We start from the raw sequence: 14,567 nt of genomic DNA, 5'->3' as shown, positions 1-14,567 counted from the left end.
GGTAAATTCACCAGGGCAACATTTTGGTCCTGGGCTTTTCTTTGTTGGAAAGTTTTATATCTCCTTACTCTGATCCGTTTGTTAAGATTCACTTCATGAGGGGCCCCTGGGTGGCTCAGTGGGTTAAAGCCTCTGCCTTCGGCTTGGGTCATGATCCCAGGGTCCTGGGATCGAGCCCCGCATTGGGCTCTCTGCTCAGTGGGGGGCCTGTTTCCGCCTCTCTCTGCCTGCCTCTCTGACTACTTGTGATCTCTATCTGTCAAATAAATGAATAAAATCTTTAAAAAAAAAAGATTCACTTTGTGATTCACTTTTGGTAGGTTTTATGTTTCTAGGAGTTTATCCATTTCTTCTCAGTTCTCCAGTTGGTTGATTTATAATTGTTCAGAGTAGCATCTTGTAATCTTTTTTATTTCAATGTTACCAATTGAAGCATTCTCCTCTTTCATTTCTAATTTTATTTGAGTCCTCTCTCTTTTTTCCACAGGTAGTCTATTTAAAGATTTGTCAATTCTGATAATCTTTTAAAAAAACCAGCCCTTAGCTTCGTTAGTCTTTTTTACTGTGTTTCAGTCTCTATTTCTTTTATTTCTGTTCTTTATCACTTCCTTCCTTGTGTTAACTTTGGGCTTAGTTGGTTCCTTTTTGTTTTTGTTTTTGTTTTCTAGTTCCTTAGTTCTTTGATTTGTAGAGTTAGGTTGTTTTTTGAGATATTCTATTAATAGTTTATTACTATGAACTTATCCTTTAGAATACCCTTTGCTATATCCCATAAGTGCTGATATGTTGTGTTTCCTTTTTGGTTTGTTTCAAGACATTTAACTTTTTAAAAAATTTCTTTGACCCATTGGTTGTTCAGAAGTATGTTGTTATATTTCCACATATTTGCGAATTTTCTACTTTTTCTCCTGTTAGTGATTTCTACTTTCAACCCACTAAAGTTGGAAAAGATACTTGATATGATCCCAGTCTTCTTAAATTTGCTAAGACTAGTTTTTGTAACCCTTATCATTTGATATCCTAGAGAATGTTCCATATGCAGTTGGGAAGAACATTATTTTGCTGTCTTGGGACACATGTGTCTTATATATCTGGTTCATGTCCATTTGGTCTAAAGTAAAGTTCAGAGTCAGCGTTTCCTTATTGATTTTCAGTTGAAAGTAGGATTTTGATATATCCACTGTTGAAAGTAGGATTTTGAAGTCCTTCTACTATAATTATATTATTGTCTATTTCTTCCCCCATATCTGTTGGCATATGATTAATATATTTAAGTGCTCCTATGTTGGGTGCATATGTATTTACAATTGTATATCCTCTTGATGAACTGACCTCTTTAACATTATATAGTAATCTTCTTTCCCTCTTGTTACCACTTTTGGCTTACAGTCTCTTCTCAGATACAAGCATAGGTAGGTACCCCTATTTCCTTTTGGTTTCCATTTGGCTGGAATATCTTTTTTCATCCCTTCACTTTGAGCCTGTATGTATGCATAAAGCTGAAGTGAGCCTATTCAGGGCAGCATATGGTTTGATCTTTTTTTTTTTTTTTTTTTTTTATAAAATCAGTCATTCTGTGCCTTTTGATTGGAGAATTTATCCATTATATTTAGAGTACTTTTCAGTAGGTAAGGACTTAATAATGCTGTCTTCTTGTGTTCTGACTGTTTGGTAGTTGCTTTGTCCTTTTGTCCCTCTGTTTGTCCCTCTGTTGCTGCCTTCCTTTGTGAATTGATTATTTTTCCATAGTGGTATCCTTTGATTCCGTTCCCTTTGAGTATCTTCTGTAGGTTTTTGCTTTGTGATTACCATGAGACTTATATAAAATATATTATAGATATAATAATCTCTTTGTGCCCTCTTATATTTTTCATTTCATTCATTATGTTTTTCAGAGTCAGAATTTCGACTTGGTTCTTTTTAATTATTTTTTGTTAAACTTCTCATTTGTTTGCATATTGTTTTCCTAATCTCAGTGAATTCTTCTTCTTTTGTTCATATAGCTATTTGAGCTTCCCTTAACAGATATTTTGAATTCTTTATCTGGTAAATCACAGCTCTCCATGTGTCTTTGAGGTTGGTTATGGAAGATTTCTCTGTTCATTTGGTGGCATCATGTTCCCTTGATATTTAATGTTCCTTGAAGTCTTTGTTACTGTTACCTTCACATTTGTAGTACCAGACACTTCTTCAGTCTTCACTAACTGACTTTAGAAGACAATGTGTTCTGTCAGCCCTAGGGATTCTGAGGCTTTCTCAGACCATCTATTGATGTGTTTGCTTCTCTCTTCTTGCTCCCTCTTGTGGCAGAATTCTTAAACTTGCATGCCTTCTATTCTGGAACACACCAGGCCACGTGCTCTCTTTTGCTTTCCCAAGGCAGAGCAAAAGCTCGAGCTTACAGCCTCTCCTTGGCCCACAGATTTGGGCTGACTTTCTGGATGTGTTCACTAGCCAGCTGCCAAAGCTCATTCTTACCACCGTTGAGAGCATACACAGAGAGCTGGACACAGAGTTTGTGTGGGGAGTGGTTTGAGGAACATGGAGTGTTGAAAGTGTTCATGGGCCAGTTAGGAGAATCCACAGTCTGGGCATTCCCAGTGGCTCATGGGTGGGCTTCTTGGTGAACTGTGAAACGCAGATGGTAGGATCCACATTGCTTTAATGCCCTCCAAGATTCCTATCTGCTGCTCTCCCAGCCTCTTCCCTCTCCCCAATCATGTAGGTCACAACTCTATACTCTGGATGTGACAAGAGAGAAATGGGCCTCTCTGACAAAGTTCTACACATTTGGGGGAGCTGCACACTCACTCCCACACTCTCTCTTTCTGTGGCATGAGAAATCACAGGCACAGAAGGGCCCTTGTGACAATGAGTCGTGCTGTCCTGGGGGAGGGGTGATGAGTAAAATACAACTCTTCCTCTTCTCTGCTCCATTGTGTCCACACTTGCATTTTGGTGTTTTATTTATTTGTTTATTTATTTTTTGCTCCAATGATGTGCTGGAGCTTCTCTCCTGGAAACCTGGTCTCCCACAAAGGCTGTCTCATCCATGGGTGATTGTTGAAGAGAGTGTTCTTCAGGGGCTTCTGGACCATGGCCAAGATGGACTGGAGACAGTTCATGGGCCACTGCAGGGTCCACAGCTGGGGCTGAGGACTGTATGTCTACTCCTTGATGCATGGGTGGGCAAGACGCCTGGGTCCTTTGGAGTATGGCTCTGAATCCCACAGCTCCCATAAGGTGATTTTTATGTCCCTGGGGGAGATGCTGAATTGCTTTTAAGGGAGAGTACAATCTTAATATCTGTTTTAACAACTCAAGAAAGGGAAATACTTGGTTGAGTCATGAGAGGATATGGCAGACCTTCTACCCTTCACCATGACATAGAAGATGTACTTATTTCCTGGCTTCACCATCGGAGCCAGCATTGGTGGGGCCTCTCCTCCAGGCTTTGAAGATTGTTAACACAGACATTTCATGGCCAACAATTGTTCACCAAAAATAAAGTCATCAATGAGTATGCCTATGAAGTTGATCTTGATATTAAATTCAAAATAGCTATATAAATGATAGATTTGATTCGAGGGCAAAAACAAAAACTAAGAAAAAAGGACAGTTATGTTAAAAATGCCATCTGTTAAAGAACTTAAAAGCTGTTTACTCTGAACACTTTTAGGACCATCACTGCTCTTTTCATAAAGCAGGTCAGTAGTCTGTGCCAGGGGGGGCAGACCCGCAGGCTGGATGACCTGAGGTATAATCATATTTGATTTGGTCCACAGAGTGTTTTACATTATTTTTTTGATTTAAGATGAAACTTGAGACTTTCCTCTTCCATGGAAAAAACAGGCAATTGGTAACATTGGCTTGATATTTTTATGTAGCAGGAGACTAGAGCCATTGAAGAGGAGCTGCCCCTTTTATTATTGCCCTTTTATTATTTTTAATTGAGATATAACATTATATTAGTTTCAGGTGTACATCTATATATATATATATATATATATAGTAAAATGTTCCCCACAGTAAGTCTAGTTAACATCCATTGCCACACATAGGGGCCAAATATTTTTTTTCTTGTGATGAGAATGTCCAAGATTTACTCTTAGCAACCTTCAGACATACAATACAATATTATTAGTAGAGTCACTGTGCTGTCACTTATTTTATAATAGGAAATTTGTTCCTTTTGACCTCCTGGAGCTGTTCCTTTTACGTGAGCAAATGCTCTCTCAATATTCTCAGGCCTTACTTGACCTGCTTATTCTCCTCATTGATCCCACATGACTTCTGGAGGCATTTGAGTTCATGTTCCCTGGTTTTCGTGGGACATTCTAGTAGCAAAGGTCCTGCTGCCAGTTTTCTCTTGGACCCTTGATCCTCCTCTCTTTGAAGAAGTTCTACCACTTATTTTATATATTTGGCTTAAGTCTTCGATCCTGAAATGCAAATATGTCCCTGACAGGAGATAACCTTTGTTGTTATTATTTGTCATCGACCCTTGGCAATGAGGACTCTGTTTATTGCCAGGCTAGTGGAGACAAGGCTGTAGAAAGAACATGAGGGCACCAGAGTCTAAAAGGAAGTGTCCAGGTACTGCCACCAAGGAGAAAGGAGGAGTGAGAGCACTGAATGGGAACAGCAGCTACCAAAACTCTGACATCCATTGCCCTCTTAACTGCCTCGAGCTGGTCTTTATTACGAACGTGTGATTCAGATGTATTGGCTAACTGGAAGCAAAGTGTCTGGAACCAAGTGACACTGAGATGAAATAGGGTGGATTAGGGGAAATGCCATGTGGCAGAAAACATGCTGTGGGAAAGAGTATTTGTGCAAAAATTACGTGGCTCCATGGAGAGTGGTCAAAGCAAGAGGAATGCCTTTCTAAAAACTGAGGAGCCTGGTATGGCACTTCCTGTAGAATCATCTCGCTTTCCCCACAGACATCCACATGACAACACCAGGAGGGAAATGATAGATCACAAATGAAGGTGCTCTCCTTCTGGTTTCTTCTCTAAACTGTACGCTGATGATTTTGAAATCCTTCTCATATTGAAGTAGGTTGGAGTTTGTCTAATCAGACTGGTTGTAGCTGAGTTGTGGTAAATTCATGCTTAGGAAAATTAGAGTTTATTCCAATGCTTATTAACTTCTTGAAAGTATGATCCATTAGGATTCTGTTACTTATGTGACTTAAATCTGATTTAATCTAAAGAGACAATGGGAGGTCGTGGCCAAAATAGATAATGCCTGTGTATGTGTGGAATTAAGCTAAAAACTCTTTCCATTTTCAAACAAATGAATAGGATTATGTACTCCACAGATGGCGTTTCAGTCCCTTGTGTGGGATCCATTACAGTAGTCTATTTCAACACAAATGTTTTTTTCCTCCTATAGAAGTTATTCACATGGTAGAGGAAAAGTTTGTAGAATATTACATTGTGAGTTTTTAGTATAAGAAGTTCCCCCAAATAATTATTTCTTGGGAGCTTCTAAGCCAATACCTTCATAAGCATTCGCAGAGCCCAGCCATCAATGACCATAGATTCTTCCAGAAATTGCCAAGCATGTACACTATTTTAGTGTTCCTCCAGGTTTTTTATTTTTTTATTTTTTTTTAAGATTTTATTTATTTGACAGAGAGAGATCACAAGTAGAGAGAGAGAGGGGTGGGGGGAGGAAGCAGGCTCCCTGCCTAGCAGAGAGCCCGATGTGGGACTCTATCCCAGGACCCTGAGATCATGACCTGAGCTGAAGGCAGAGGCTTAACCCACTGAGCCACCCAGGAAGCCCCCTTTAGGTTTTTTAAAACCTGCCTGCTTGTAGAGAGGTCTTTCTCTCCTACTTTGGTAGTTCTCCTCACACTTTAGTTCTGTTTTGTGGTTGTCTTTAACAGCTTTACCGAGGTAAAATTGACAGAAAATAACTACAAATCGAAGTGTATAAGTGGTAGATATTGGCACGCATTTCATGTCTCCAACTGTGAAACCACCCATCTCAGTCCTGATAGTGAACATACGTATCACACACAAACATTTCCTCATGCGCCTTTATAGTTCCTTCCATCCACTTTGCCTGTCCCCCACTTCCTCAGGTACCCACTGATCTACTTTCTGTCACTCTAGATTAGTCTGTTTTTTTCTCAAGATTTATATAAATAGAATCATACAGTATGTTATGTTCTGTTTTATGTCTGGTCTCTCGCATTCAGCGTGATCATATCGGTGCTGATCCATATGGTCGTGCATCTCATTAGTTCATTCCTTTTTATTGCTGAGTAATATTGTACCATATGGACCTACCACCATTTATTTATCCTTCCGTGTGTTTACGGACCGTTTTGGGCAATTACAAAGAACACAAGTTCTTGGTATGGATGGACATAGACCTTTATTTCTCAAGTCTGGGAGCAGAGTGGGTGCATCATTTGGTTCTTATACACAAGTATTCGGAGATGCTTTATTTGTAATTGCCAAACACTGCAAAGAATCCATACATTCATATAAACATTCTAAGGAAATTTCCAACGTTTCCAGAGTGGTTGTCCATTGTACTTTCTCACTAACAGTGTAGGAGACTTGCAGTTCCTCCACCTCTGTGCTGTCTGTGAGCACAGCCCTGTTAATTTCAGTTGTTTGAATAACTGTGCAGTAATATCATTTTAATTTGCGCTGTTCTGGTGAGTGATGATAATGTGCATCTTTTCATGATCTTATTTACCATTAATATATCTTCTGGAATTAAGTGTTCAAATCTTTTGCCTATTTATTTATTTGTAATTGCACTGATTATTTTCTTAGTACTCCTTATGTATTCCGGATACAAGCTCTTTATCCGACAATACTTTTTTAAAAATTTAGTTTCATTCTATGACTTATCTTTTCATTCTCATAATGTTTTTTGAAGAGCAAAAATTTTAATTTTGTTGGACAAATTCATTAATCTGTTCTTTTGCAAATTGTGTTTTTGGTGTTGTATCTAAGAAACCTTTGCCCAGCTCATGGTCCCAAAAGTTTACTCCTCTGTTTTCTTCTACAGGTTTTATACTTTTAGGTCTATGATTCAGTTTGAGTTAATTTTTGTATATGCTGTGCAATTTCCCACATTGAGTTATTTGTCTATGGATATTCAGTCTTTCCAGTGTTGTTTCTTTTTCACTGAGGCCTTTCTGCAGGCCTTTTTACAGACTTTGTGCCTCTGTAAAAAGATAATTGTTCATACATGTGTAAATTAATTTCTGGACTCTCTTTTCCATTCCACTGATCTATTTGTCTATCTTTACACCAACATCTTTAGATCAAATAGTATTGTATTTCTTTTTCAAAGTTGTTTTGGCCACTGTAGGCACTTTGTATTAACATATAAATTTTAAATCAGCTTGTCAATATTTATAAAAAAAGCTGCTAGGGTTTTTACTGTGTTGAGTCTATAGATCTATTTGGAAGAGAATTGATATCTTAAAAAATACTGAATCATCTGGCTTATAAACAAGGTCTACCTCTGGAGAGAATATGTATGTTCTGCTGCTATTGTGTGGAGTGAGTTCTGTAAATGTCAAATAGGTCAAATTGATTGATGGTTTTGTTAAATTCTTTACTTTCAGAAGTGTTGTTAATTCTTAGTGTATATGTCTTTCACATTTTAGTCAGACTCACCCTTTTTTGGTGCTATTGTAGGTGGTTTTTAAAATTTCAATGTACGCTTGTCTATTGCTAGCTAGTATATAGAATTAGTATATAGCATATATAGTATATAGAATTGTCTATTGCTAGCTAGTATATAGAATTAGCATATAGTATATATAGTATATAGAATTAGTATATAGTATATAGAATATATTTTTGTACATTTTTTATCTGTAACTTTGTTAAACTCTTATTATTTTTACTAACTTTTTTGTAGATTCCATAGATATTCTACATACATAGACATAGTTACATAACCTATAAATAAAGGTAGTTTTACCTCTTTTGTCCCAGTCTGGATATCTTTTATTTCTTTTTTGTTGTGTTACTATATTTGCTAAAGCCTCTACTGTAATGTTGAATAGATATTGTAAGAGCTGACTTCCTTATCTTCTTCTTAATCTCATGTGTGTGTGGGGACACTCATTCTTTTACTATTATTTTATTGTATTAGTAGTAGGTTTTTCATATTTGTCTTTTATCAGGTTGAGAAAGCTCCTTTTTTGTTCCCAGGTCACAGAAAATTTTTATCAGAAATGGATATTGGGTTTTGCCAAATGCTTTTTCACTTTTTTCGAGATAATCATTTTCTGCTCTCTTATTTTTATTTTTACTTTTTTAATTGAAGAACTGACACCTGATATATCTCCCAAAAGGGCAGTTTTAGTTAGGAATCATGTTTGCCTCCAATAAATAGATACCTGAAAAATAGAGACATGTACATACTCAGGGTTTATTGTCTTGATGTAATGAGAAGTCTGAAAGTAGTTGACTCACGGCATGCATTCATCCATACAAGGAATACAGAGCAAAGGGTTCCATGATTCTCTGGGCCCTTCCTTCAAGATCATGATGGTATTTGCAGATTTAGCCATTTTGTCCACATGCTGGGCATCAGAATGGAGAAAAAGAAGGGGAATGACACTTACTAATTAAGTCTGTCCCCTATACTGTCTTCTTCAACCTGAATGCTTCAATCCAGAAAGAGGCTGGGAATTGTAGTTTATTGCTGGTCACATCATTGTCCCTGGTGAAGGTCAGATGGAAGGAAGAACAGACATTAGGTATACAATTTCGTGATGTTTGCCAAAGACACTACTAGTAGGCACTCGTACTTGTCCTTAAGAGCCATGGAAGCCCTATTAGGAATGGAGGGAAAAGGAATTTGAGGAAAGTATTTTTTAATTACGTTTGTTAAAGGCAGATTTCTGGGCTCCCCATGTTCTCTTACTTTCCATGACTCATCAGCCATTTCTGCAGGTCATTTGTGGACCACTGGTGGCTGTGAGGCAAGAGACCTGATCCCAAGCCGTGGGGTTTTGCAACTTTGGGAATGGATGGAAGGAGAAGAGAGTATGAAACAGCTGTTGTTAGCCATTCTTTCCTGCAACTGTAATACAAACGTGTCCACTTCCTCCTTTAAGATGTTCTTTAAGAAGAACCTCCTTGATTTCACTTCAGTTGCAATTAACTGCTCTTTCCTGCAGCCTTCGTAGTATTTTTTTTTGACAGCTTTATTGAGATATAATTCTCATACCTTATACTTCGTCCACTTAAAGTATACAATTTGGTGGTTCTTAGTATATTCACGGAGTTGTGCAACCATCACACAATCAATTTTAGAACATTTTCATCCCCTCGGAAAAACCCTGTAACCATTAACCACATTCACACCTAATCCCTCCCCATCCTAGACGACTAATGCACTGTCTGTCTTTATGGATTTACCTTTTGGACATTTCATGTAAATGGAATCGTTGAATATGCTCTCACAGTATTTTGCTCATACCCCTGCATTCTGCTCTGGGTCCGTTGAGTTTGAGGCTCTTGTATTTGACTTCCTCTGCAAAGGGAGAGTTCCTGGTCTGCTGTCTCTGTATCCGGAGTAGTGCCTACAGTGTGCTGGCAACATCAGTAAACATTAAACTGAAAGAAAGAGAATTCCCTTCCTCTTTCTAAACAAACACAGTGGGATAGGTTGCAATGTAATGTTTAGATATAGGATAATGAGATTATTCCTGTCTGCACCTGAACACTGTAATAGCAATTAGAGTTTTGTAGTAACTATATAGTTGGCCTCAAACAAAAGTATTGTGGATAAAGTTTATCTTAGAAGTCTACTCTCCTTGTTGTAATCTTCTTAGTTACAACTCCTAGCTGTCTAGTTCAGCTGCCCCAGTAGAGGGTCCAGCATTACCTCTACCATCCTTTCCACCCCTGCCCCCCACCTCTCTTAAGACCCATCAGAAGCTTTGGTCTACTGTGAGTCAGATACTAGAGTTTAATCCTTCTTTTGCCTCTAACACCAGCTATGAATGTTGGGAAAACCATTCCATATTCCTACCCTCGGTTTCTTTGTCTGAAAAAAATGTGGTGATTATGTTCATTAAAGGCACCTTTACCTCTAAAAATATAAGTTCCTCTATAGCAACTGAGAATAAAGAGTGAAAACAAGATTTGTGACTTATGATATTCATTTATAATATCAGAATGAAAGGAATTTCTGAGGTAAGGTTAGCTGGAAGGTTTGTGTTTCCACCAGACAGTTATTTTTAAAAGATACTTAGATCATGGAAACATTTTTCAGATTAAATGAACTGATGACATTATGTCCATTAGAACAACAGTAACTATTGTATTAGGAGATATAATTGGTTTATAAAGGAATCTTTAGTCTGCCCACTTTTTTTTCCATACCCTAGGTGTAAATCCAAAGTGAAATGTATGTGGCAGAAGAGAAAACCATTGAGTATAGTTTAGTGGCTCTTGTTATTAAAGCCAAGTATTTACAAGTGAAAGGAATGAGGTCCATGGCACTAGTAATGGGATTTAAATGGATTTAGGAACTAAGGCTGAAATAGGAGCCTAATTAGAGAAGATCCTGGGGTCATCATGTCAGTCCTCACCTGTCCGTTAGGCAGACAGGCTGTCCACAGCTTTCACTTCAAAGATGGGGCATGTTCTTCTCATCAGTGTTTCCCGCCTGCCAGTTCTTGAGCGAGAAGATGCCTTGGCTGCCATTCACAAGTCATGTGTCTCCAGCAGTGCATTTAGTGGGGGTGCAGAGAGTCAGCTTACATCTGGTCCCAAAAAAGGACAACCCGAAACTCAGAATATGAAATGTGATGATTTTCTTAAAGGGAGGTGTGAAAAATAAATCATAATTGATAGGTCATTTTTGCTAGCATTTTCCTGATTATAACTGCCCTTTTAAAAATAAGAAGAAAGGGGCGCCTGGGTGGCTCAGTGGGTTGGGCCGCTGCCTTCGGCTCGGGTCATGATCTCGGGGTCCTGGGATCAAGTCCCGCGTCGGGCTCTCTGCTCGGCGGGGAGCCTGCTTCCCTCTCTCTCTCTCTCTCTCTCTCTCTCTCTGCCTGCCTCTCTGTCTACTTGTGATCTCTCTCTGTCAAATAAATAAATTAAAAAAAAATAAGAAGAAAGGACCTCAATAGGGAATAAAGTGACTGTTTTCCATTGATGCAAGAGCTACACTTACAATGGATCTTTTGTTCCTATTCTTTTTTTTTTTTTTTGTACCTATTCTTGAAATCTAAGTGATAAGTGATTAAACATTTGTTAAGAGGGACTGCTGTTCCTTTTCTCTTTCTAGTTCACTTTGGGATTTTTTACAGGAAAAATCGATGTCTTTATCTTACTTTGGTTTCTCACATGGAGTTTGTTAATTATGGAAGCTTGGACCCTGGAGTAGGTGGCATCTGAAGCTAAATGAGGAAAGATGAGACTAGAGTAGTCATTGAGGTCCACTGATGTCCTTGGGAGAGGGTCTGTGTTTGTCCATACATATACCATAGTGAGTGTTCCTGCAATTTGGCCAATTGAGATATTTGAGGACATAGAGCTTTATGGCTTATTCTCTTTTCTTCTGATGTCTCCCTTTGCTCCTGCTGGTCTAGCTGTTTCTGGGTGAAGGCTATTGCTAGATGTGGGAGTCCAAGCTGGTGGGATAAGGAAGGACATGGAGCACACATGGCCCTTGTGTGAAAATCTAATGTTGTGGGAAGATTCTGCAGTATGGCTGTAGAATTTGTATTCTTTCCCTTTGGAATCTATACCAACAATATTCCCCATCACTTAGTTAATTACTTGACTTGAGGCTTCAATGCTCAGAGGCGATTCCATTGGCTTTAGCTTTAATTAAGAAAAAAAATCGTTAGGAGAGCAGAGTCTCCCTTCCAGTTTCTCATTAATTTACAGATGAATTTGTTTGGTGCTAACTGTCTATTGACAGTTTGCTCCAGACTTTGGCTAAATGTTAGTTTGAGGCTTCTATAAAAGTAATCTGGATTTTTAAATTACCATCACAGGATTTTTGTTTTATTTATTTTAATTGACGGGACTTCTCAGTGTTCATTTCATAAAACATGGAATTTGTCCCATCAGGAATCAAACATGAGAGCATTTGTATGATGACCCAGCAATCTCAAAAATTTGAAATTTGAGGAGATGGGTGACACTTTTTTCTTCAACTACCATATGCAATTTCTGTGCTTTTAAATGCACAGTATCAGACAAAACTTCTTTCATAGTATCAACTCTTAAAAACTTCTCGAGAGGGGTGCCTGGGTGGCTCAGTGGGTTAAAGCCTCTGCTTTCGGCTCAGGTCATGATCCCAGGGTCCTGGGATCGAGCCCCACATCGGGCTCTCTGCTCAGCAGGGAGCCTGCTTCCCTTCCTCTCTCTCTGCCTGCTTCTCTGCCTACTTGTGATCTCTGTCTGTCAAATAAATAAATAAAATCTTTAAAAAAAAACAAAAACAAAAACAAAAAAAACTTCTCAAGATATGTGAACAGAGTTTTACATAGTTTTAGTGTCTTGAATGAGGAGAAATTCATAAATTTGGGTCTGAAGACTGATGTTTGCAATTATGTTGCAAACAGATGTCATGAGTACATGAGACAAGTGAGACAAAGCACTTTCATATTTACATATCACGGTGGATGCCAATGTTCTTGGTAAGGTGGGAGTGTCCTGGGGTGCACGTGCTACCATAGAACATAGTGTGGTCCAGAATATGCACTCTGCACCTGAGCTTTTTGTGGCATTTAGTTGACCCTTCCATGCTCCATTTATGGTAGTTTGGTGGCTTGTATGTGCATAGCTACACTTTAAGGAACATTACAGAGCTATGACCTTACAAATGAATGGCACATCTACAGTGTCAAACACATGTGTGGAGATGGTAGGAGGCAGTGGATCCTGAGGTTGGCACGTATTGACTTAACCTGACAGCATGAGTCAGGCTTTACAAAGCCAGTGTGTTCATATGTTACAGGCTGAGCTTGCTTTTAATTACAACCCAATGTATGATTGTCTGAATCAAGTACTGGGGAGTTGCTAAGCATCTCCTTGGAATGCTAGTGTCCATAACCTCTACTGTGGCCCAAGGTCCCAAGTTCACTTGGCCTGGCATCCCTCACCAAATGGCCTGGGGGCTAAATAATTATTTTGGTGAAGGAAGTGAGCCTTTAGTTCCTTAAGTTTATGGTCACTTTATTCCTTTGTGGTGTCCTCTACCTGATGGTTTGTTGTAATAATTCTGTATATTTCATTAGAGTATTCCCAGTTAATTCTCAGAGTAAAGTCTTAACACCTTAGTTTGGTTTTCAAGCTCTGTATCTTTCCAAAGCTATTGCTCCCAACATTGAACCCAAGCAGAACTTATTCCAATTTGACTTCTTTCTACCCCTTCTTTGTGCTTTCTTTTCATCTAAAATGCCTTCCCTTATATCTCTTCATGTCTAATATTTTTGATAAAGACCTTAGAAGTGGTTATTGTTTTTGGTCCAGAAAATATGTAATATATAAAATACACACACAGATATGTACACACATATAAATATGTACATAAAATATATATCATGGTATATATATTATATATACAATATAAACTATATTCATACAACACTGCCTGTATCAAAGGAATAGTCAACATCAGGGGAAGATTTTTACCATTACATTGAGTGGAAAGGAAAATTGAAAAATATTGTGATTCTTTTTTTTCCTTGAGGAGAGAAATATATAGGGAAAATTTTCTGAAATGATCTAGGTAAATAGAAATGTTGAACTGATGGGACCAGAGATAGGTTTATTTTGTTTTTTGGTATTTCACATGTAGACAGTAAATCTGTTTAACTTTTGTAATAAGACACGCATTAGTAAAACTTATCTGTGAAGCATAGGATACCTTATCCCATCCTTACATAAAATTTTGGAATAGCTGAACTCCCAACTATGCCTTGTGGGTCTCCCAATTACTCTTATATCCGGGTACTTAAAAGAATGTGTCCTCAAAGTGAGTGGTGCTAACACTCAAGGCAGTGCTAACATTCAGCACGGTATGTATTTGATGCTGCTTTCTGTGGGGCTCTGGACCTTTGTTTTAGACATCCTCAGATGACCCATCCACTCACGTTTGCAGTGATAAACCTGACTTCCATGGGGTGGGTCACACCCGACATATTCACTAATGAAAGAGAAGTTGAGATTGACTACTTCCTAAAGACCTCAGTGACATTTTTTGAATATCTTTGTGAATAGAAAAAGGGTGTCTAGTTCTGCTTTGTCATAGTTGTGAGTGACATGTGCTCAGAGAAATTTGACTCTTGTTTCCAGTGAAGGTGTCATGTAAGGGGAAGACCCCTCTATTTACTCTGCCTCTCAAGTCTTCATATCCTGCTTTGGGGTTTGTTGCTATATCCACGTATGCTTCTTCTGAAACAAAGAGAGTATATTGGATAATCACTGATAATTTTTTTTAAATGTGGACTAGGCCATTTTCCTTGAAACTTCTTTCCTAATTTGGCATGAAGTACAATTAGATAGTAGAAATGAAGGAATTTTTTTGGTGATCTCAAAATA

General features: G+C 38.3%; 1 protein-coding gene across 1 annotated transcript in view; it reads left to right on the top strand.

The window, feature by feature from the left end:
* The window catches only part of LOC111141086 (multiple EGF like domains 10), a 121,745-nt gene that overhangs the window by 24,512 nt on the left and 82,666 nt on the right, over nucleotides 1–14,567 (top strand). The gene's annotated exons all lie outside the window — the stretch shown is intronic.

Source organism: Enhydra lutris, unplaced genomic scaffold, assembly GCF_002288905.1.
Source record: "Enhydra lutris kenyoni isolate GAN:26980312 unplaced genomic scaffold, ASM228890v2 scaffoldscaffold5, whole genome shotgun sequence".
NCBI lineage: Eukaryota > Metazoa > Chordata > Mammalia > Carnivora > Mustelidae > Enhydra > Enhydra lutris.
This window is presented reverse-complemented; position numbering and strand designations above follow the sequence as displayed.